The sequence below is a fragment of the Balearica regulorum genome, chromosome 1 (genome assembly GCF_011004875.1).
Source record: "Balearica regulorum gibbericeps isolate bBalReg1 chromosome 1, bBalReg1.pri, whole genome shotgun sequence".
In the NCBI taxonomy this organism is placed as follows: domain Eukaryota; kingdom Metazoa; phylum Chordata; class Aves; order Gruiformes; family Gruidae; genus Balearica; species Balearica regulorum.
In genome coordinates this window covers 195,566,180-195,587,700 of record NC_046184.1, presented here as the reverse complement: position 1 = coordinate 195,587,700, position 21,521 = coordinate 195,566,180, and the positions used below count along the sequence as shown (strand labels likewise).

The 21,521-nt window shown below is 40.9% G+C and overlaps 1 protein-coding gene across 8 annotated transcripts in view; it reads left to right on the top strand.

Moving 5' to 3' along the window:
- The window catches only part of MTUS2 (microtubule associated scaffold protein 2), a 327,334-nt gene that overhangs the window by 82,913 nt on the left and 222,900 nt on the right, over positions 1 to 21,521 (top strand). The window contains exon 4 of one of the 8 annotated variants that reach the window (XM_075742077.1): positions 4,148 to 4,238. The exons of the other annotated variants lie outside the window; for them this stretch is intronic. The gene's annotated coding sequence lies outside the window, so the exon portion shown is untranslated. The remainder of the gene's footprint in view (positions 1 to 4,147; positions 4,239 to 21,521) is intronic. 8 annotated transcript variants of the gene reach the window in all.

Below are 21,521 nucleotides of genomic sequence, written 5' to 3'. Positions count from 1 at the left end.
AAACATGATAGGAAGATGCCTTGTTTCATGGCCTCACATTTCCTTCCCTATTAGCATGATATTTATGGATATAAAGGGGAAATATCAGTTTCTCATCTGACAAAATGTATTCATCATCTGTTCATAATCTTGAAATAGCTTTTTTTTTTTCTTCCACCTTGTTCTTGAAAGTATCATTCAATGTAAGTTCATATCTGCAGCTGTTGTGCGGGTCCAGAGGAGGCCACGAAGATGATCAGAGGGCTGGAGCACCTCTGCTATGAGGACAGGCTGAGAGAGTTGGGATTGTTCAGCCTGGAGAAGAGAAGGCTCCGGGGAGATCTAATTGTGGCCTACCAGTACCTGAAGGGGCCTACAGGAAAGATGGTGAGGGACTGTTTATCAGGGAGTGTAGTGACAGGACAAGGGGTAATGGGTTTAAGCTGAAGGAGGGTCAATTTAGGTTAGATGTTAGAAAGAAATTCTTTACTGTGAGAGTGGTGAGGCACTGGAACAGGTTGCCCAGAGAGGTTGTGGATGCCCCCTCTCTGGAAGTGTTCAAGGCCAGGTTTGGGCACCGTGGTCTAGTGGAGGGTGTCCCTGCCCATGGCAGGGGGTTTGGAACTAGATGATCTTTAAGGTCCCTTCCAACCCAAACCCTTCTATGATTCTGTGATTCTATGAAAAGGTGCTCTCCCTTTCCCACGAAGGTATGGTATCTCATTTTGAAAACTGATGTATAGCAGTAGTCTCTGTTGGTCCTCTGCCCAAAGAAGTAGTGAAGGGCTGAAAGTGTGCTGTGGTCCTGATCTCACCATACTGGAAATAGGGTTTCTGCCTACCCAGTGTCATGGGGAATGTTAAGGGCTCATGTAGCCAAAAGACTGTGTTTTGCCTGATGGGCTAGGAAGGCCATCTTTAATTGGGGAAATTATGTCTGGTGGAGATGAAGCTTTCTCTTTCCATTTCCCTTTGCCTCTCTCCCTGACACCCTTTTTTGCTGACTTTTTTCATGCCTGCTGTGGAGGAACTGAGACTGTTTTGATGTCACCGTAATAATTTCTTATCCTATCTTCCATCTCCAAAACCACTCCCAGTGGCTCACTGTTACCAACTTGGTGTTCTGCTGCTTGCTTGGTCTTTTAGCAGATCTTTTGCTGCGGTGGAGGAGATAAGCAAGGTCTGACACTGGCACAAATGTCAGTTCTTGGTGACTGAGCATGGCAGGGGGGCGTATGTGTGTAGTCCCCTTCTTTTCTTCTGGGCTCCAGCTATAGTAGGCATTAAATCTGTTACTAGCCAGGCTGGCTAATAAAGCCCATTACATCCTGGCTGGAATTTGTCATGCTTAATTGCAGGCAGTTATTGAGGTTCATATTGGACGTAGTTGCTTAGATTTCTGTTCAGTCAGTGGACAGACACTGGTATTTCTAGAATGGGATTCATGAGACATATTTTAGACTTCTACAGTGTTAATTTCTGCCCATGGCCTGTGATGAAAGTGTAAACACTAATCTTAAATGTCTAAAAGCCAGAAGTTTAGGTATAGTGTAGGCATGGAAAGTCAGGTGAGATTGAACCCTCTGCTGATGCATTTTACAGTCTCCCCTCTTTAGGTAAAGTGGATAAATGTCAGCTCCTCCAGCAGCCACTGTCTCTAGCAATGGAGCTAAACTGGGAGGAGAAACACTTTGCTGAGGACTGCTGTCTGCTTCAGACCCTCACACCCAGTGGTGTGCACCCTTACACCTCCTCATGGCCACAGGTTGACTGTCAGCTGATCAGCAGGCAGGATCTCATTTCTGTGGCCATTCTCATCTCTTAATGTGAGCACTTGAATCTAGTAGAATTATTTTAATAAATTGTTGCAATTAAAATTATTTCCAGAAGAGAATTGGGGTTTGGTGGTTGTTAACAATGTCCTTCCCATATTTTTGCTCAAAGCCCTTGCAACATACTCCTCTGTTTCAGCTTGAACTGGAACATGGCAAGCTCTGAAAGGATCTTTGCAAATCATAGCCCTGTTAACCATCAGATCAACACAGATAATTGCTTAGTGCTCTGACTCCAGTGCCTGTTTCTGATGTGCAATATAGCTCTATAGCAGTGTTGCAAAATATCACCAGGATATTACCTTTGCTTTCTTAGTGACTAATAATTGGAAAATTTGATGTTTGACAAATTAGCCATTGTCATAGATATTCTAAATCTTTGCTGAGAACAACACTGAGTGTATGGCAGGAGAACAATAACAGTGTCTGAATCACAGCTTTCTAGAGAAATCAATCCTGATTTTACAATTAGACTGGTAAAGTTTCTGTATGTTGTAGAGAACAGTGCAAGTCAGACTAATGTGCTAACAAACTTTTGTCTTGGGCAGAATGTGTGTAAAATACAGCAGAAGTGTCATGACTTTTAACAACTCTAAAATGTAATCACTGTTTTCTAACACACACCTTAATATTTTGGTGTTTCTCACATCTCTGTATCTTCAGAAAACAACTTCTTCCATTGAAGTGCTGATATTTTCCTTAAATAAGAAACTCCAAACCCTAAACTTCATTTTCACAAAATAAATTATTCAACAAGTCTTCTTTAATTATCTCCTCTTTGACGGCTTTGTTGCCTGAATTGTTCATTGCTCTTGCAGAGAAAATGAACCCCTGGATTTCCCTATGGTTATTGTAGATGTCAGCTGTAGCGTGCAGACTCTTCAAAGGATGACTCCCATGACCTGATCTCAGTGCTCCCCAAAACTCACCAGTGATTACTGGGTTATGTTTTAGTAGTGACTGTGAGGTGGTGGGGAGTACTCATTTCTAGTTTTCATTATCCACAGAAAAAGCTTTTTACCATTGAAAAATGCAAGCTGCATGCTGATTAATGTGTCAAAGACAACTAAGGTCATGGTTACATATAAAGTGGGAAACTTGCCACATATTGATAGGATAATCAAACAGGATGAAAGATTGGATGAACTGTACATAACAGATGTTAGCCACATCACTTAGTGGACTTTTGGAAGGTGCTTGGGTGCTGTTATGAGTTAAGCCAACACAAGGAGCTGTATAGGAGATTAAGCAGATTTCATCCCGCACCATGTGCCTTTCTGTTTTCTTCCCTGTTTTCACAGGTAAATAGCATGATTGTGTTGGGTCTTGAAGGCTTCTGCATCTCACCTGCAAACAGACTGGAGGCAGTAGCATGGAAAATCCCAACCACTTTGTTCCCTGGTCCTAGTGGAGCATTGCAGTTCAGGCTAATCCTAAGTGATTGAAGTACCACGTTGGGCAGTGTAGGATTTTGAGAGAACATCCTGGCAAATCAATACCTTCTGTATTTGTACTGTGCGCTAGATAGCTGTAACCTCTGTGAAGACTTACTCTTCCCTAGAAAACCATCTTGCATTTGGATGTTACCAGGTGAGGTTGGATGAATCAGTCACTGACTGACCAGACTGTGTCCTTCAGGCCAAACTCTGGCGATGTATCAAACCACTGAGGCTAACGTGGCCTGAGACTAGACTGGTGCACAGCTGACAACAATTTTTTTTTCCTGTACCAGGCACTTGGTGACTGTCAACACTGAACCTGCAAAGTCAAGGTTCTTTTTTCATGTTCAGAGCAGAGATGACTTTCTGCTGAAGACAAACATGTCTAAAGAGCCATCCCATGCTTTGTAATCCCTGTCTTTGCAGGACTTTGCAGCTGTGGCATGCTATTGACATCTGATGAAAGCAGACAAGGCTTTCCATTTTCCCACAACCCGCCTAAAAGAACAGCAGATTTTTTTTTGTAAATATATCTGTACTAACAATAGTATCTTTTTTTCTTTCCCAATTTTTTTTAGCAATGTGATTCAGTCTTTCATTCCTAAACGTGACAGGTGAACTCTTTGGGCCAAGTTTTAACTTGCAGCTCGTATTTAGAAGAGAGAAGCAGGCCATGGAAAACCAGGCTTTGAAATGGAAATTCTGCCTCAGCTACAGCCACAGCAGTGCTGCTCAGTGCCCAATTGTGTTTTCTTTTTCCCATCGTCAGCCAAATCAGGCTCACTGCTCCTTGTTCAAAGGAGAAGTGTTAACTTTCCAGAATTCCCTGTGCTGCTGCTTACGAGTCTTCTTAGACGTTGTCAAATGCCATTTCCAGTATTCCGTGTCTTTGAACAGGTCTTGAGTTTCTAAGAAAAGGTTGTTCTTCTCTGACATCCAGAGCCTTGAAGCTAGCTCTAGGATACAGGGAACCCAAACAAAATAGAAGGTATGTTTTCATATTCCATTGCTTGCATGTTATTTCTAGACCAGTGTATGCATTTCTGCTGGATAACTCTACCCTAGCTGTATGTTTCTGTCTTACCAGGCTGCCATTAAAATCAGTAGCTGATCAGACAGCATGCATACAGTAAACCAATATTAGATATTTGTGGGAACAGTCAATATGTCACTGGAAAGTTGCTTAAATGTTTGCTTAATAACAAAGTGAAGTGAGATAAAGTGAAGGTTAGTGAAGCAGTGAAGCTGCAGGTACTACACAACTGGACAGCCACTGTATTTGTGAGCTATTATTAACATATTTCTCTTTTTAAGCAAGCATGCTGTCTCTTTTGGAGTTCATTTTGCTTCTAAATATATGAATTCTCCATTTGGAGAAGTCCTATGTTTTGGCAGATGGCAAAACTTTCTGTGGAGTGGCTTGCAAATGTTGGGGTGTGAAGCGCGCTTGGCGGTGACATTCGGAAAATGATCTGATGTGATTTGTGAAGCATGCTGTACTGGTATGCAGTACCTGGGAGAATGAAACCATGAGCACAGTGTAGCATGCCCAGATCTTGCACAGGGTAGCATAAAGCATAACTCCTTGGCATTTTCTCCAGTGCTGAAACAGCAAGATTTTAGCTGACGATCTTCCCTGGCCGTCTGGTGAAAGAGTGTGAAAGAACTTTACAGGGACTAATTATTTCCTAGATTAATATTGCTGACAAGTTCTCCATGAAGCAGTGTGTATGTTTGCAGGGTGTTATGCCACTAGAAATGCCATTAATTATTTTACCCGTGATTCGCCGAATATTGCAATTCTGTATTCTGGCATTCTGCCCCAACATCACCATCTGTGTATATCACAGGCTATACCATAGTATTTATTTCAGATCTTTCTGGATATTTTTCCATTTTCAGATTTATGCACCCAGATTAAGTAATTTTTTATATAAGACATTAAATAGTCTAACTTTTTAACCCAATTTTCCTCTCAAAACTTGTCAAAATCTGCTCATTAACAGTATGCTCAGTAGGATGTACTTTCAGTCTAACTGCTGTCAGGCACTGCAATCTAAACTAAGTTTAACAGTTTTATGCATTGATTAACTTCTCCGTGGGTTTTTTTGCAAAAGAAGTCCCTGTGACATAGTTTATATTTAAAAAAAAATTTTTCTTTTTTATACCTTGTAACTAAAGTATAATATTTAATTAAGTTGTAATGTAAATATGAAAAGTGCAACATTGGCTACCCATATTAAATATTTATGCTACACATGGAGACATGTCAATAATTTGATCAAAGATATCAACATCATCAATGTAACCATCAGAAATGTTAAAGCAATCATAGAAATATTCCTGTTTTCAAAATACTAGAAATATTTTAAATATGTTTAAACTGATTTTGCTTTCACGGCTTCACTGGATTCTGATTGATGATGATTTTCTCCCAACACAGAAATCTGACGCAATTCCACATCTAGTCAAAGAACTTTTGCTTTTTTTATTGATTTATCTATAGAGCTCTTATTAAGGATAATTTCAGATTAAAATGCCCATAGGTTCTCTTTGACCTTCTGTGTTACTTACTGTGGCTTCAAGGTCTTTTAACATTTAAGGTGTACGAAACCCGTCTAATGTGACAAACTCCTGTAGATTTTTCTGTTGTTAAAACAGATGTCCTGCCTTATTTACTATAAAATGGAACAATCACCCAGTGGAGAAACACATATGGTCTAAATTCGCTGACCTATATTCATTGGTAAAAAGAAAATCTCTGCTGAAACCTTGGGGAGGGAAGAAGTATCATGTTATCCCTTCAGAGAGAAAAAGAAGGAATCAAAGAGTTTATAGAGCACTGGGGAGTTTATATAAAAGGAAAATATTTTGGGCGTGGATGACTGTGTAGAAAAATAAAAGGCATTTTAGACTCCTACAGTGGAAACAGAGGAAAATAGTGGAATTTGTGCATGGACAGTTGGGGTGAGATAAAAAGGAAAAAGCAAGACTTATGATGGAACGGCAAGAAGCACCTTGTTAATGGAGCAGTCCTCAGGGAGAAGGGTGTTCTTGCTTGGGAGAAACCTCTGGGCTTTGCAAACTGTGTTCAGAAGCATCCCCCTCCTCCCAACCCCAAAGTAGATACATGAACTTTTCAGGGGAAAAAAAAAATCATTGATTATTGAAAAAGGAACAGGTAGGATGAGACTACAAAACTCAGTATCTTAGATTATTAAACAGCTTCAGGGATACATTCAGTGCTTCTTGTCACAAGGACTACTCATGACATAGAACATAGAAACCTCTTATGAATGCTCAAATAAAACCTGTATCCTTTCTGTTTGGTTACCTTTGCATTTGGCAAAGGTTTTCCTTATTTGTATGAACCTCTTCGAGCTCTGGCACAGCATAACACAAGAGTTTGCTCTTAATGCAGTGTCTGCCTAATCCCGACTCTAGCTGAAGAGGTGATTTATACTCCAGCGAGGTGACCTGTGGCTTCAAGCCAGAGTGCCACTAACACAACTATTAGTAATGACCCAAAGAAGTAGCTCCGTTTCTTATGTAGTAACTGTCTGTTCCCAGTGCTGTGGTTCACAGTGAGTCTGTGTTCCTCTGTGTGGTTTTAACTCCGGAGTAGGTAACATAGAGAAGCTGAGCCACTACTGCAACAGAAGACAAACTCGTGAACAGCATGAAGACAAGTTTTTTACAAAGCAGGCTATATGATTGCAACTTACTTCCAGCTAGCTACCAGAAGCCTAGGTGGTGGTTTTCCTTGAAGGAGTCAAACCTGTTTTTCAAAGGCTTTTCCAGAGCCCTGCCCATAGGATTCAGCACTCTAACTGTAGGAAATACTATTGCAAAGCAGGAAGTCAAGATTTACCTGACTTTAACCATATAAAAGAATCAGGATGATTCAGGCCACAAGTCTAACTTGAATTTCCATTGAGAAGGGCCTCATTCTCTCAGCAGGTTGTGGATTATGCCTGTATGATTTGCCTAAACTCAATGCTTGCATCTTAGGCAGCTAAAGTTTGGTGAAAAGAAACCCTGCTCTGCAGAGATGAAGTGATTTGCCCACCGCTAAAACTGGCTGGAGTCCAGAGACCAGAATTCAGACCTCCAAGGCTGGGACTCTGGCCAGATGTAGAGTTTACATTGTAGGTGTCTATGCCTGAACCACCCCTTGGGCAGCATTCAGGTCAGCAGAGAAAATAATCTCGTCTCAATCCGAGCTAGGTACATAGAACGAGTAAGATGAATTGTGCCCTAAAAATATCTCATTTTCTCTATTGTTTGTAAAAGGAACTTGAGGTGACTAGTAGATGCTTGCAGAAAGGTGGGATGAGTCCAGCCTTTCATTGTAACCCTTACTCTACAAATGCTGGCTTTTAATAACAACAGCAAACTGCAGCAAATTGCACCTTTTGTTGGATTTGTGCACTGGTATAGGCAATAGACTGGACTGGTTGGGAGACTTCAGATTGGGAGTTCAATCTTAATCCCAACTACAATGGTCTGCTGCTATGTGTTGTGAGTGATGAATCGCCAGTAAATCAAATCCCAAATCTTGATTCTAGTCACTTTTATCAATAAAAAACCAAATGATAGGTTGTTGCCTGTTGTTACAGGTAGGGCATGAATTAGTAAGAAACAGCTTTATGGTTGTTTGAATTTAAGGTTTCCATCCACACTGTTTTCAGCAGTTTATTTTATCATCTCACTTCTTGCTCAGTGCTCTGGACACCCCTTTTCTCATACAAACATCTACCTGCTGCCCCTTCTCTGGATTACAGGACTGGGGCTCTTACTTCCATATGTCCCTTGCCCTGATTCTCTAAGCTTTTTCCTTTCAATGCAGGACCAGCCTGTTGTCACAGCAACTTGGGTTGGCTTAAGCAACATGCAAGGGTACAAAAAATGAAATAAAGCTGAGTTGTGTAGTGTGAAATGTCTTCCCACTGAAGACCTGAATGACAGAGCACTAGACAGGATAAACCTGAGCATCACAGATGATTTAAAACTGTTGCTCCCTCACAATGTGATGGTGCCCTGTGTGCTTGAGCTATGTCTGTACAAGGGGAGTAGGCTGGATGTGAGGTCTGAGTGCCCTGTCTTAACTTTCCAGCTGCTATTTATATTACATTAGCTTGTAGAGCATCCAACTGAGAACAGGCCCTTGCTGTGTGAAGTACAAGGAGTGTACAAGGCACTTTGTACAGGCTTTGACCAAATACCTCAGTCTTTTAGTGAGTCTTGAACAGCCTTTGACTAAAGAAAAGCATGCAAGCTAAACATACAGGGCAAGTCAGGGGCAAAAAGGAGAGAGAAGTCTGTGGAGAACTCGCCATGAATCAAGAAGAGGTGGAGTTTACGTCTATACTGTTTTTTTTTAAAGCTCAGTCAGCTTTTTTCTTGGATGACTTCAGTGGCCTGTGCTAGCCAAACAGATGAAAGACACCTGTATCATATGAGTCAAACCCCAACAATGAATTCAAAGATGCTACAGCAATAAAGAATCTGGTATTATAAAGTACTTTGCACACCTTCAAGTTACCCTTTTCAACAAAGACTGAGATGGAGCCAAAAATGAGCAAGGCCAGTATCATTAAAGATCGAGCGAATCTCTCCCTGTGTCCTCAAACCCTAGCTTTGCATTGCAACATTTCAAACAGTACCTTCTCACTGGACTATACCTCTCTGTGAAATATCTGTAATGTATTTCATGATATTCTTCTGTCCCAGAAGGGTTGTGTCACAGCTGATCTCCGATGTCTCTTCAGATTAATGGCATTAGACTTTTATTTAATGCTGGATATTTCCAAGCATGCTATTCAGTTGCCTTCCATACTCCAAATACACTATGATGTTACCTCCCTCTTTTACTAAAAGCCCTCTATGTTACATTGTGAAAGGCTTACACTGAGCCATACTTATTTCTTCAGTAGTTCCCTTTGCATAAGGTGCATCTCCATTACGGCTTTGCAGTCTAGCCCCCTTATAAAACACTGTTGCTAATAAGAAGCTTCTTTCCAAATTTTCTCTAAGTATATTGCTGTGATTTCATTTGGGGTGTGTGTGCATAAATGTATGTCTAAACAGGACAGAAAAGAAAATGGAGTGACTTCTTGCAGGAAATAATTGTTTCTGATAGTGTGGAAGGATCATAACAGTGTGTTTGCTTAGCTGCAGATTGACTCTATGTGGGCAGGGAACTCAAATCTGAGCCTTGTTTGTTCAGGGAGTTATGTACCAGCTGTACGAGAAGGTGAGTTCCCAAAATGGATTCATTCCTACCAAGAGCCCTGCTCCCATCAGGAGCAGTATGTGCAGGTTGGTGGTTGCTGAGGGGAAAGGACCCCCAAAAGCAGGGTCAGTTGTCTGCTTTTATTCTCAGTGGAGCATCCCTGTGACACTTATTTTTTATCTATCTGGAGGGCACTTTCAGGTTCATGAGTCCTGCCCCACTTGCCACAAGCTTCAGATCATGTAATCCTTTCAGAATTTTCCCACCTACCATTTTAGAAGTACCTGGGTAGCAAAAGCTCTCCCCTGTAAAGGCCAGAAATTGTATTCTACTTTCTACCTAGATATATTAACTGCTAGGTCTTACTTGCTCTGGTGACCCAAATTTAAATACCTTTTCTCAGGCACCATTCTTACCTGTTCCAGTACCTCACCACCCTCATAGTGAAGAATTTCTTTCTAACATCTAACCTAAATCGACCCTCCTTCAGCTTAAACCCATTACCCCTTGTCCTGTCACTACACTCCCTGATAAACAGTCCCATTCCATCTTTTCTGTAGGCCCCTTCAGGTACTGGTAAGCCACAATTAGATCTCCCCGGAGCCTTCTCTTCTCCAGGCTGAACAACCCCAACTCTCTCAACCTGTCCTCATAGGAGAGGTGCTCCAGCCCTCTCATCAGCTTCGTGGTCCTCCTCTGGACTCACTCCAACAGCTCAGTGTCTCTCCTGTAGTGGAGCCTCCAGAGCGGGACGCAGTACTCCAGGTGGGGTCTCACAAGAGCGGAGCAGAGGGGCAGGATCACCTCCCTCGACCTGCTGGTCACACCTCTTTTGATGCAGCCCAGGACACGGTTGGCTTTCTGGGCTGCAAGCGCACACTGCTGGCTCATGTTGAGCTTCTCATCAGTCAATACCCCCAAGTCCTTCTCCTCAGGGCTGCTTTCAATCCATTCCTCGCCCAGCCTATAGTTGTGCTTGGGATTGCCCTGACCCATGTGCAGGACCTTGCACTTGGCCTTGTTGAACTTCATGCGGTTCACACTGGCCCATCTCTCCAGCCTGTCAAGGTCCCTCTGGATGGCATCCCTTCCCCCCAGCATGTCGACCACACCACACAGCTTGGTGTCATCAGCAAACTTGCTGAGGGTGCACTCGATCCCACTGTCCATGTCACCGACAAAGATGTTAAACAGTGCCGGTCCCAGTACTGACCCCTGAGGAATGCCACTCGTCACTGTTCTCCACTTGGACATTGAGCCGTTGACCACAACTCTTGGAGTGCGACCATCCAGCCAATTCCTTATCCACCTAGTGGTCCATCCATTGAATCCATGTCTCTCCAATTTAGACACAAGGGTGTCGTGCGAGACAATGTCAAATGCCTTGCACAAGTCCAGGTAGATGACGTCAGTTGCCCTTCCCTTATCCACCGATGCTGTAACCCCATCATAGAAGGCCACCAAATTTGTCAGGCACGATTTGCCCCTAGTGAAGCCTTGTTGTCTGTCACCAATCACCTCCTTATTTTCCATGTGCCTGAGCAGTCTCCAGGAGGGTCTGCTCCATAATCTTGCCAGGCACAGAGGTGAGACTGACTGGCCTGTAGTTTCCTGGGTCTTCCTTTTTTCCCTTCTTAAAAATGGGGTTATGTTTCCCCTCTTCCAGTTGGTGGGAACTGACTTCTCTCCTCTCCCAAAACAGATTTTCATCTCCTCCATTTACTTTAGATGACATTACCTGCATATTACATTGAATGTGGCTTGCCAGTTGGATTGCTTGATACCTTATTTATACTTTCTATAGAGACACTTGTATTTGTGACTCCATGTTGGAAATGCTTCTTAAGGTTGCATTTGCCTTCATTTTGGCTGCATCACATCAGAAACCCACAGTCGGTCTATGATCAGTTAGTTCAAGAAGACGCATTTCCATCTGAGTGTTCAGTTTTGAGATGATACTTCTGTTATTAATCCATAAGGGCAAGACAAAAATGTTATGGGCTTACTGACTGCCACAGAAAGCAAGTGCCGGAACAAGGACAGACCTGGACACAGCTTGATCCCACCAGGGCCAGATGTGACATCAAACTTTACTTGCAAAACTTTCTGGTTTTAAGCAAGATAACATTGATACGCTGAAAGTCATGGGAATAGATTATTTTTATTATTGTCCTTGTCTCCAAGATAACATCCCTGATTTGTGTAAGAGCACAGAATAAGGTGAAGTCACATTCAAAACAGTTACTTAGCTTATCAGAAGGAAGCAGTATTATTTCTGTAGGGCACAGCCATGGCTAATCACTTTGCTTGCATTTGTGTTTCTCAGAAAATATCCCACAGTATATGATAAGGATAATGGCTTCATGCCACAGTTTCTCACCCAGCAGTCCCTTTTCCAGGGACATGGAAAAGGCTGATGACAGGAGAGCTTTGCACCCTTTGCTCGGGAGGTGTCTGCGGAAGGTATGTGTGCTGCTGCTGATTATCAACTAATTACAACAGGAAGGCAGAAGCCAGCCTGAATGCTCACATGCTGTATTCAGATAGGAAAGCTCTTAACATAATCTTCCACTGATCAAACAGGGCTAGGGCTAAGCCAGGACTTGGCTGACCATAATATTTGTCCTGCCAGGGAGGTCAGGGCTAGGCCAGGCTGGCTGGGAGCTGGTGAAGCAAACCACCAAGGTTGTTTATTTGTATGGCAGGGCAGGCAGAGGCTTCTCAGCCTGATGGAGAACCTCCCTGAGCTAAGCACAGCTCTCTTCTTAGGTTTCCAGGTAGGTGCAAGTGGCACAATCTGGGCCTGATTGCAAATGAAATCAATTAAAGCAAGAGAAGTCTGTGAGAGAGCAAAGAAAAGGGAGAGTTTCTCAGTGTCTAGTTCAGAGGAGAAAGGGATATGGTCACCCCTGAGTGTCCCTTTTAGCAAAATACTAGGAAACAAGATGTAATAGGGAATTTTCTAGCCTGACTCCATACTTACTTCTATGCTCTTGATTGCATACCTTGTGCTTTTCTCTCATTTTTTTTTAACGTTCCCAAAATCCAAAGGGTTTCTTGGGAGTGGAAGTTCTGTCTGAGAAAGGCCAGAGGTGTTATTTGCAAGTGGGTGCAATTTCCTCTTCTATGATTATACTTCTCTTCTGTCTTCCTGTTTTTCAGCCTATTCCAGTTTCTTTTACTACTGATTTTATTTTCCCTTTCATTGCAAATAACTGATTTCTCAATACTTTTTCTCTTATTTTTTTAATGATCTCATTATCCATTAAGATTGATTAACTGTTTCCCGCCTTCCTGCTTTCCCTTAGCTTTCCTTCTGCTGTCTGTGCAAATATTCTTCAGCACTCTGATATTGTCCTCATGTCTGCTGTGGGACGAGGCTAATTAATACAGGCTTTGCACTTTCTTTGTAGGTCATGGTGTGGCGTCATGCCAGCTGACTCAGACCCTTTTGTCCTGAAATGTCAAATAAAAACAGTGAGTCAAAAAGTATTGACCATATTAAGTGAAAATTGTAAAAAAAAAAAACACCTTTAGATTTTTTTTCTATTCTTGAAAATACTTTTTCAGAATTAATTTTTTAAAAATATATTTACTTATCATTGTCATTGCTCCTTTATTCTCTTCCCTACTTAGAAAAAACAGGATAGAAACTTTCCCACTAAAATATATATAGAATTTTAATAGGGTGACAGGATTATTTTGACCAGAAAAATTAACCTGCTTTAGTAACCCCAGAGCGGTGAAAACCTGTTCTCTTAAAGACAGCAGATGTTTTGCTGTGAACATTTCTTGCCAGGAATTTATGCAAGGCTCAGGTGCATCTGGAGGATGAAAACTTGTGCTGCTTGGTGTTCTAGGCAGTTGGGTAGTAAAAGGCATTTTAATCCAGAAGGTGATGGGGTACTCCAGGCACTGCGTCCCCTCCCCACAAGGTTTGGCTCCAGCTTTGGTACCATGCGAGAGATTAGGCAGAAGACATACAACTGTGCTCTGTGGAATTCCACTGACAATATATGATTTTTAAAATCTGAAGACATGGATACCACATACATGTATTTCCTGGAGTGTTTCTTACATAAACTATTTTCCAGAGTGAAGAGGCTGAAAGACAGAGAAAAAACATTTCAGATTGCAGGAGGAGCAGGCTCTGAAGAAGACAATAGCCATTACTATGCCATGGCTGATTCCTGCCTTTGGGTTTTATTTCGTTGGGATTGGGAGCCCAAGAAGAGTACAGTAAGCTTTTCCACAGGATTCCGTACAGTCACAATTTTATTGGCTGCATTTTCTTATATATCCCCTGGCCATGCCTATGCAGGTAAACTAAATAGGGACCCTTCCTGAGCACTTAAATTTGATCTCCGCCTGGTTAAACCATTAGAGTGGCAGCTGGCGTATCTTAGGCCCATGACAGTTGACACTCTCGCAAACATTTCCTTAGAGGATCTCAAAACTTTGAACATTCAAGGATGCAGTTGCAAGTATCTACCCACTTTTAGTGGATAAAAATGTTTGGAAGGATAAAGATGGGGCGTTCCAGGCTGGCTAGGCCCAGTGCCCAGAGCATTGCTATCCATATTTATTTTTTTTAATCTAGGTGTGGGATTGAACTGCTACCATACCACTTTCTTCTATGTATTTTTTTTTAAAAGGCTTAATATTATTTTTGATTAGAAGTATGTAATTTCAGCAAGAGAGATGTGCTATGAGAACACAAATGACTGTATTTTATGAAAAGTTAAGTGTCAATGGGCATTTTTGTTGTTTGGAAAAATTCTTGCCAATGTAACTTATAAAACAATAGTGCTAAAACAAATGGGTGGAAAACGTTTGCACAAATAGCAGTAATTACAACTGAAAGGTATAATTGTCATGTCTTCATCTAACATGATGAATTTGAAATACCATTCATTATAATAAAATTAAATGGGATATTCTGTGTAAACATAGTAACAGAGTTCACACAGGATAATTTTCACAAATAATTACTTTTTATATGCAAAACCTGATCCAAAGATACTATTTTTTAGTGATAAGAGCTATTGTACAGAAGAACTCACATATGCTTCCTGGAGGAGAAGTGTAATCTTTCAGCTAAAGCAGGGCAGTTTATGTTTAACAAGTAATATCTGGTTAATAAATGCATTAAGGTATTTTCTCCCCAACGTACCTCTGAAGAGACTTTGTTTGTATGAATTTGTCTGTCACTTGAAATTACTGCAGTGCTTGATTTGGATGCATTTTTGTCTAGAGGTCCTTACTGGATTACTCATTAAATTCTCTCCAGTACACAGGGTTTGAACGAGGCAGATTTGAACTTCATGTGAGCTCTGTCTTACCCAGGGCTTCTATCTGCTGTGTTTAAGTCAAAACTGCTCATACGTGGCTTCTTTCACCATCTTCACTGCAATATTTAAAGTCAGAGCAAGATAAAATTAGATAATTTCCAAGTGATCTCTGAGCACCGAGATGTCTAGTCATTCCCAAGTAGCAATACACAAGTAAAGGAGTATAATAGCGTGGAATTTAAAATCCCTTGGTGTGATTATAATCTAGGACTTCTGCTATTAGACTTCATTGATCTGGTGGTATTTTTCCTCTAACATGCGATTTACCAAATGTTTTCTGGATTTATTTGTATTTGAGATGGGGCAGGGAGGAATGCAGGCTTGCTTCAACTTGGGGTTTTTTTTTTTTTTTGCATTCTCTAAAGAATCAAGGATGAAACACTGGTGATGAGATACAAATAAGAGACAAGAGGTACAGACAATCTTATTTCTTACTTGGCTTCTGAGTCTTTGCTCAGATGCTCAGCTTCCAAATCCTGACCAGATTTTGGACTGGGAAGAAATTAGCAAGATCAAATCAGCAAAGACCAGAGAATTCGTCACTTTTTTGCTACATCAGGGAGGACCATTGCCTGCCAGGAGCGTTGCCTGTGCAGGCAGCGCATCAGCTCCCTGCTGTGCCTGGACCTCAGGCATTCTTATACCTTATTCTCATGTCTCTGCCTGGTTTCTCACAGAATGAAATGCTTTATCTACTCTCTTGGTGTCAACATGTAATGTCTTTGTATAGATGAGATTGGACTGTATGATCAAATAGTATGAACTCTGTGATCTAATATTCCCTTTATCCTTAAAATCAATTCACAGAATCCAATTCAAGTAGGCCCTAACACACGTAACCTGTCAATTCTGAAACAGGTACCTTGTGGTTTGTCATTGTTTTTGCAAGCTGATTTAAACTGAGCCTTGTGTTTTAACAGCAGAAGTTCTTGCTAAATCATATAACCATAAAGATCATCCTAAAAATGTAAGTACGTACAGTAAAAATATAGTGCAGGAAACTGATTGCATTTCAATTTCTGCCAGTGCAGTTGTATAGTCTTTGCTTTCATGTCTATGATAGGGGCATGGGCTTCATACATGCAGCAGAGATTAGATCAGAGACACTATCTGATTCCTTATGCACTCACACCACTAGATTTTTGCCCACTCCTGCAAAATATGAAACTAGGTGGTATTTCTCAGTTAATAAAGAGGATAGATGCTGAAGGGAATTTTTTACCTCTGGTTGATGCTTTGCACTTTCCCCAAGGATAAGATAAAAGAATTTTCTGCTTGCTTGTGCTTTGAACAAAACATTAGATGTCAAGACTAAGGGAGAGGAAGGAGAAAAGATGAAAGTTGAAACATGATTAGGTATACATGTATTACAGAGGAAGCAATTAAGGCCTTGGATAGGTTTTGCAAGGATTTAAGATCTGCAGAAGTGTCCCCACAGCTTGTAACATCCTGCTTTTGCATTATGGAAATGCCCACTGCCTTTGTACAGTGAAGGGTCTATCTCTGTCTGCCTCTTAAAAAACCCCTTGTGTAAATGGTTTGTATTCATTCATTAAAAAAAACCACTCTAGGCTGATATTTAGCACGTAGTGTGTCATTCCTGAAAATGTATTTTAACCATTTAAACTTAACATTATGTACAAAGAAGGGAAGAAAACCTTTCACATGGCTATTCCCTACTTCTGAATTACCAGGTTTATAGCAATTCACATGCTCAAATTCCTACATAAGAAATCCCTTTTTAAAATGCTGCCCATGGTTCGTGCAAGATGCAGCTTTTCAGTGCAGTGAAAGCAAAGGGGGAAAAAGGTATTTCAAAATGGCACCATGAGTGTATGCAGTGACATCTGTCAGCAAGTTTTCTGAGATTTTTCACTAGGAAGATGTGAGCTACTATATGTTGCTTGCACTGAGTGAATTATGGGGAAATATCTCCAGAGCAGCTATACTGTTACAGCATGTCTTATCAACTGTATATGTATTTATGTAATAGATAATAGATATGACCTTCTAATAAGTTTTTGAATATGTGTTTTCAGTACAGATTTAATGTCTCTGCAGATCAGATAAGGCTACAAAAGTTTGCCAAATGATACTGGTGTATAGCTTTTGGCAACAGCCTGCCTTCCTTGGAAGAATAAAAAAATTAATACCCTGAACACAGAGAAGCTATTTATAAATAGGTCTTCTTGATGTTTTTTCAAGCCCAGCAATAATACATTAGCTGATTGAGTCCTTGTGAGATGATAGTTTAATATAACGCCACAATGGTATTTCGACAGTTTGCCAAATAAAAGAAGACAAACTGCAGAGTTACTAAAAATGCACTCTTGCAGTTTTTGCGTTGTATTTACTGCCATCATTGTTAGTTAACCAGTGGAGACTTTCTCAAAAGATAACTCATTTTCAGAAGGGGGGGATACCCAAGAGGCACCCTGCTTGTGTAGACTGTTACTTCTGGCAAGGGGGTATTTTCTTTCTTCCATTGTGCTTTTGGATATTTATATTCCCTTATTGCCTCATATAAGTCACTGTAAGTAAACAGTGAGATGAGACGACAAGCCACGAATTTTTCCATATCTAATCCATTCTGTAGCATGAGGGCAATAGTTTCCTAATGTTTGTTTTTCAATGCTCTCTTTTAAACATTTTTTAATGATTAAAGCAATAGGCTTGGTCCTGCTCCATCCAAGGCAGTAAAAATGCCCTAGTCATGGGTGGTGCAGAACTGAGTCACAGCAAGAGAAATCTTCATTTAACTTTAATTTTCCTTTTCTCATTTTCATTCTGTTACCACTAATAATGTTACTTCAGGAGTACTGTCTGTTAGACAGACCAATTTAACTGCTATTTCTTTTTCAGATTCAATCCTCTAAGCAATTACATAACAGTTATTAAAGTGGTTATCTGACATAATGCATATTAGTCTGGTAGAAACAAACCAGGTGTGACTTAATGGTCTTTATCGCTCTTTTGTGTAAGTGTTCCGCCAAAATCTCTACCACTCTGTCATAGCACATACTATCTTTGCTTTGGCAGGGGAGAAGACAGCTGTCAGAGATCCCATCCTAGAAATACCCTCCCAAAAAAGTCTGTAAACAGTTGGATTTATACACCCAAATCATTACATTGACTCTTCCATTTCTTAACTATATAACTGTATTTTGTAATATTCAACAAGGGTACCTCAGTTCACTTCCAGACTGGCAACATTAAGGTGTCTTTAGAGATCATGGTAAGAATGTGCCAGTGTCCTAAAATATTTGGTGTCCAGACATCCTGACTTCACCAGTGGGAGCTTCTGACACTAAATCATCCTTATTATTTCATTTCCATACACTCCAAGTGAATGTAGAAAAGTATTAGAAAGCTTACTGATACATTGCCCTATCACCTTTTCTATGTCCAAAGTCCTCCAAATGTTTCTTGTACAAACTAACAAAGCTCTTCACTAGCCAGGCTTTTCCAGACATCAATTATTTTGATTTGGAAGCTCTCATACAGGCAGCATACAAGTGTGAACAGTCGTCTTTCCTCATGCTGTACAAAAGTGAGAGTTATTGCACTTGTAGTACAAACACTTTGGCATGTGCATAATTGTACTGTTCTGAGTCATCCCCTTGACATCTGTAAGATAACTTAAGATAATAAAGTTCAGCATGTATGGAAGCATTTACTGGACAGGAGGTTAGAGTTCCCATAGTCATTATTTATCCATGTTGCATATATTAGTTTTTTTCTTGTTTTTTCCTGAAGTTTCATAGATGAGTTAGAAAACAAGACTGGGAGGGAGGTCACATTATCCATTCCTCTTCTTCAAGGCAAGATAATCTAGAATCGCATCATTTCTAAGAGGAGGTTCTCTAAAATGTCCTTAAAAACATCCAATGATAGTTCCATGTCTCCTTCTGAAATCTAAGTACAATGTTTGATTAACTACCTTAGTGGTATGCAGTGGTTAAATACAGGACACTGTTATCCTGTTAAGCATTTATCTTGCTTTTTTGATGTTCTCTGATTTCTTACTGAACTTCCAAACATTGGCACGCTCAGAGCTGTACGTGAGGTGCAGATCTCTCCAGTTGCAAGCGAAAGTAATCTTTAGTTTTCCTGTTAGTGTAACATTTCTACTTCCAAGAGTTGTATTATGATCTGCCTAACACTCAAAACAACTTTTATGCATATTAAAAGTACTCAAAATATATTTAAAAACACGGTTAATACAACATATCAGATAGATAGTCTGTATCCATTCCTCCATTCCTTCTGTAGTTCTTTGAGACTACATAGGTAAATCGATGCCCGCTGTCTTCCAGTGCTGTCTCTTTTTATAACTGTTTCCAGACATCTATAGTACCTTTCAAATTAAGGACACAATGAGTGAGTATTACTGACTACTTGGCTACTGGTGCATTGTGGATCATGAGGCTGAAGGAAGCCAACTGACAGTAGACTTTTTATTTGTAGATCTTTGGGTTTGGTTTTTTTTAGTTGCTGAAGTAATTTAAAAAAAAAAAAAAAAGAAAGGATTGCAACTTTGGATCATTGACACTACTTTATCTTGGGAAAATAAAAGGCACAGTCCCACAGACCTCCTGAAAGTAGATTTTATATTGGTGTAATTGGGAAGTACTTTGTATTGATGATCAGTCCTGTAGTTTTAATGGTATTGAAAGAAGTGAAGGAGAAAATGGAAGATGGGATGGCTGCCCTGCTGCAAGTTAGACCAAAGCTTGGCCATCTCCAAGGTGAGTGTGAGTAATTGAGTCTATTCTTCTCTGTATGCCACTGAGAGAATGACTAATTTAACATACAGAAAGAAATGGGCACTGTAATTTTCTAAGAAATAATATACTGACAAAGATGTCACAAATGTGAAATGGAGGGAATATTTTGTCCTGCTTCTCTGACACTTTTTGATGAAGACTTCAGTGTAACATTCACATATCAGGTTCAGCAGGGCTTATCTTTAGAGTAAGGAGCCATTTTTACCTTCAATTTTTTTCCCACAGGTGTTAGCAGAATCCTGGGACTGCTAGGCTTTACTAAGTGCTTTTACAATAAATACTTTGTTTAGTATATAGATACACGAAATGAGCATTTCGAGTAATCTTCTGAGTTTTGGCAAATGCACTCATTAACAGTGTGGCACTCATTTACCTGTGCTAAGTAGATTTCTATAGGGTTCCTATTCCTTTTGTGTCCTTTTTTTATGTTGTCTAACCATGGCAACACTATTAAATGCCCTGGCCAGGACAGGTAGAGACAGCCTAAAACTCTAATAGAGTTAAAAATAAATACTGTGGCATGAAGGAGGATTGTATCCTTCTCTTTGCTGAGGGCGTGTGGCAGCCAGTTTTACCTGAGCTACTGTAACTCACTGGTAAATGTAGGTACCATGTCTCTGCAACATCCTTGGTGGCTCCAGCAGGGCTCTCACCTGCAAAGTAGCTGTACATTATGAGTGGTCCTTGCTCTATTCCTGGAGTGCTGAGCAAATGGTGACTACTACAGTTTCTGGGTACTATTTCGGGCAAAATGCACTGTGTTGGAGATATAAACAGTGATTTCAGGCTCTCAAGCCTGGACTGTCTTGTTCAGTGGAGTTTCCAGCAGTGTGTCATGAAATTGTCCTTGGTTCCTCTTCCTGTGAAGCTATTGCTATTAGAATCATGGAATAATTTGGTGAGAAAGGCCTTCTGAGGACACTTAGTCCAAGTCCTGCTCACTACTGGACCAACTTCCCCCTTAGGTCAGGTTGCTCAGGGCCTTTTTGAGTCAAATTTTGAAAATCTTCAAGGATGGAGATTGTATTATCCCTCTGGGTGACCTGTATCAATGCTTCATCCCTGACAGGATTTCTTTTCCCCTTATGTTCAGTTAAAATGTTGCTTATAGCAACTTGTTCTTTTTGCTTCTTTTCCTTTAGCTGGGCACCTCTGAGATGAGTCTGGCTCCATCTTCCCTATTATTCCCATTTTTAGGTAGTTGAGGACAGCTGTTAGGTCCCCTCACGCTCTTCTCTTCCAGACTGAACCAAACCAGATCCCTCAGCCTCTCTTCGTACATCATGTGCTCCAGATCTGTAACCCTTTTGGTGGCCCTCCTCTGGATCCTCTCCAGTATCAGCATTCTGAGGCCCCACATTTGGACACAGGGCTCCAGATGCCTCATGTATGCCAAGCAAAGGGAAGGATCGCTTCCTTGGCCTGCTGGCTACTGGCTAATGCAGCCCGGTACACGGTTAGCCTTCACTGCTGCAAGGACACACTGCTGACTCATGTTCAGCTTGTCCTCCACCAGCACTTGTCCTCCAACCAGCTCCACCAGCAAAGCTGGAAAGTCTTGAGCAGTCCCTTGGGAGACTACATCCCTTCAGTTTACAAACACTGTCAAACTGGAGAAAGAAGGACGGGAACTTGCAGGTGCTTCCCTTGCCGTACCCCATTCTTTGGAGCTAATTTCTGTGTTTTGCCTGAAAGCCTAACTGGTCTTCAGCACATGCTGTGAAGTCTGAACCTCTTCCCAGCTTCAGAAGGAGGGAAGACAATTGCATATTTGGGGTAAGTAGAGAGTGGGACTACTGTAAGTTGAGGCATGCAACTTGAAAGGAACAACCCTTTCTCCTTGGGCAGAGGGGGAGAGTGCTTGCTAGTTTTCATGGAGTTGGCCTGTATTTGATAAA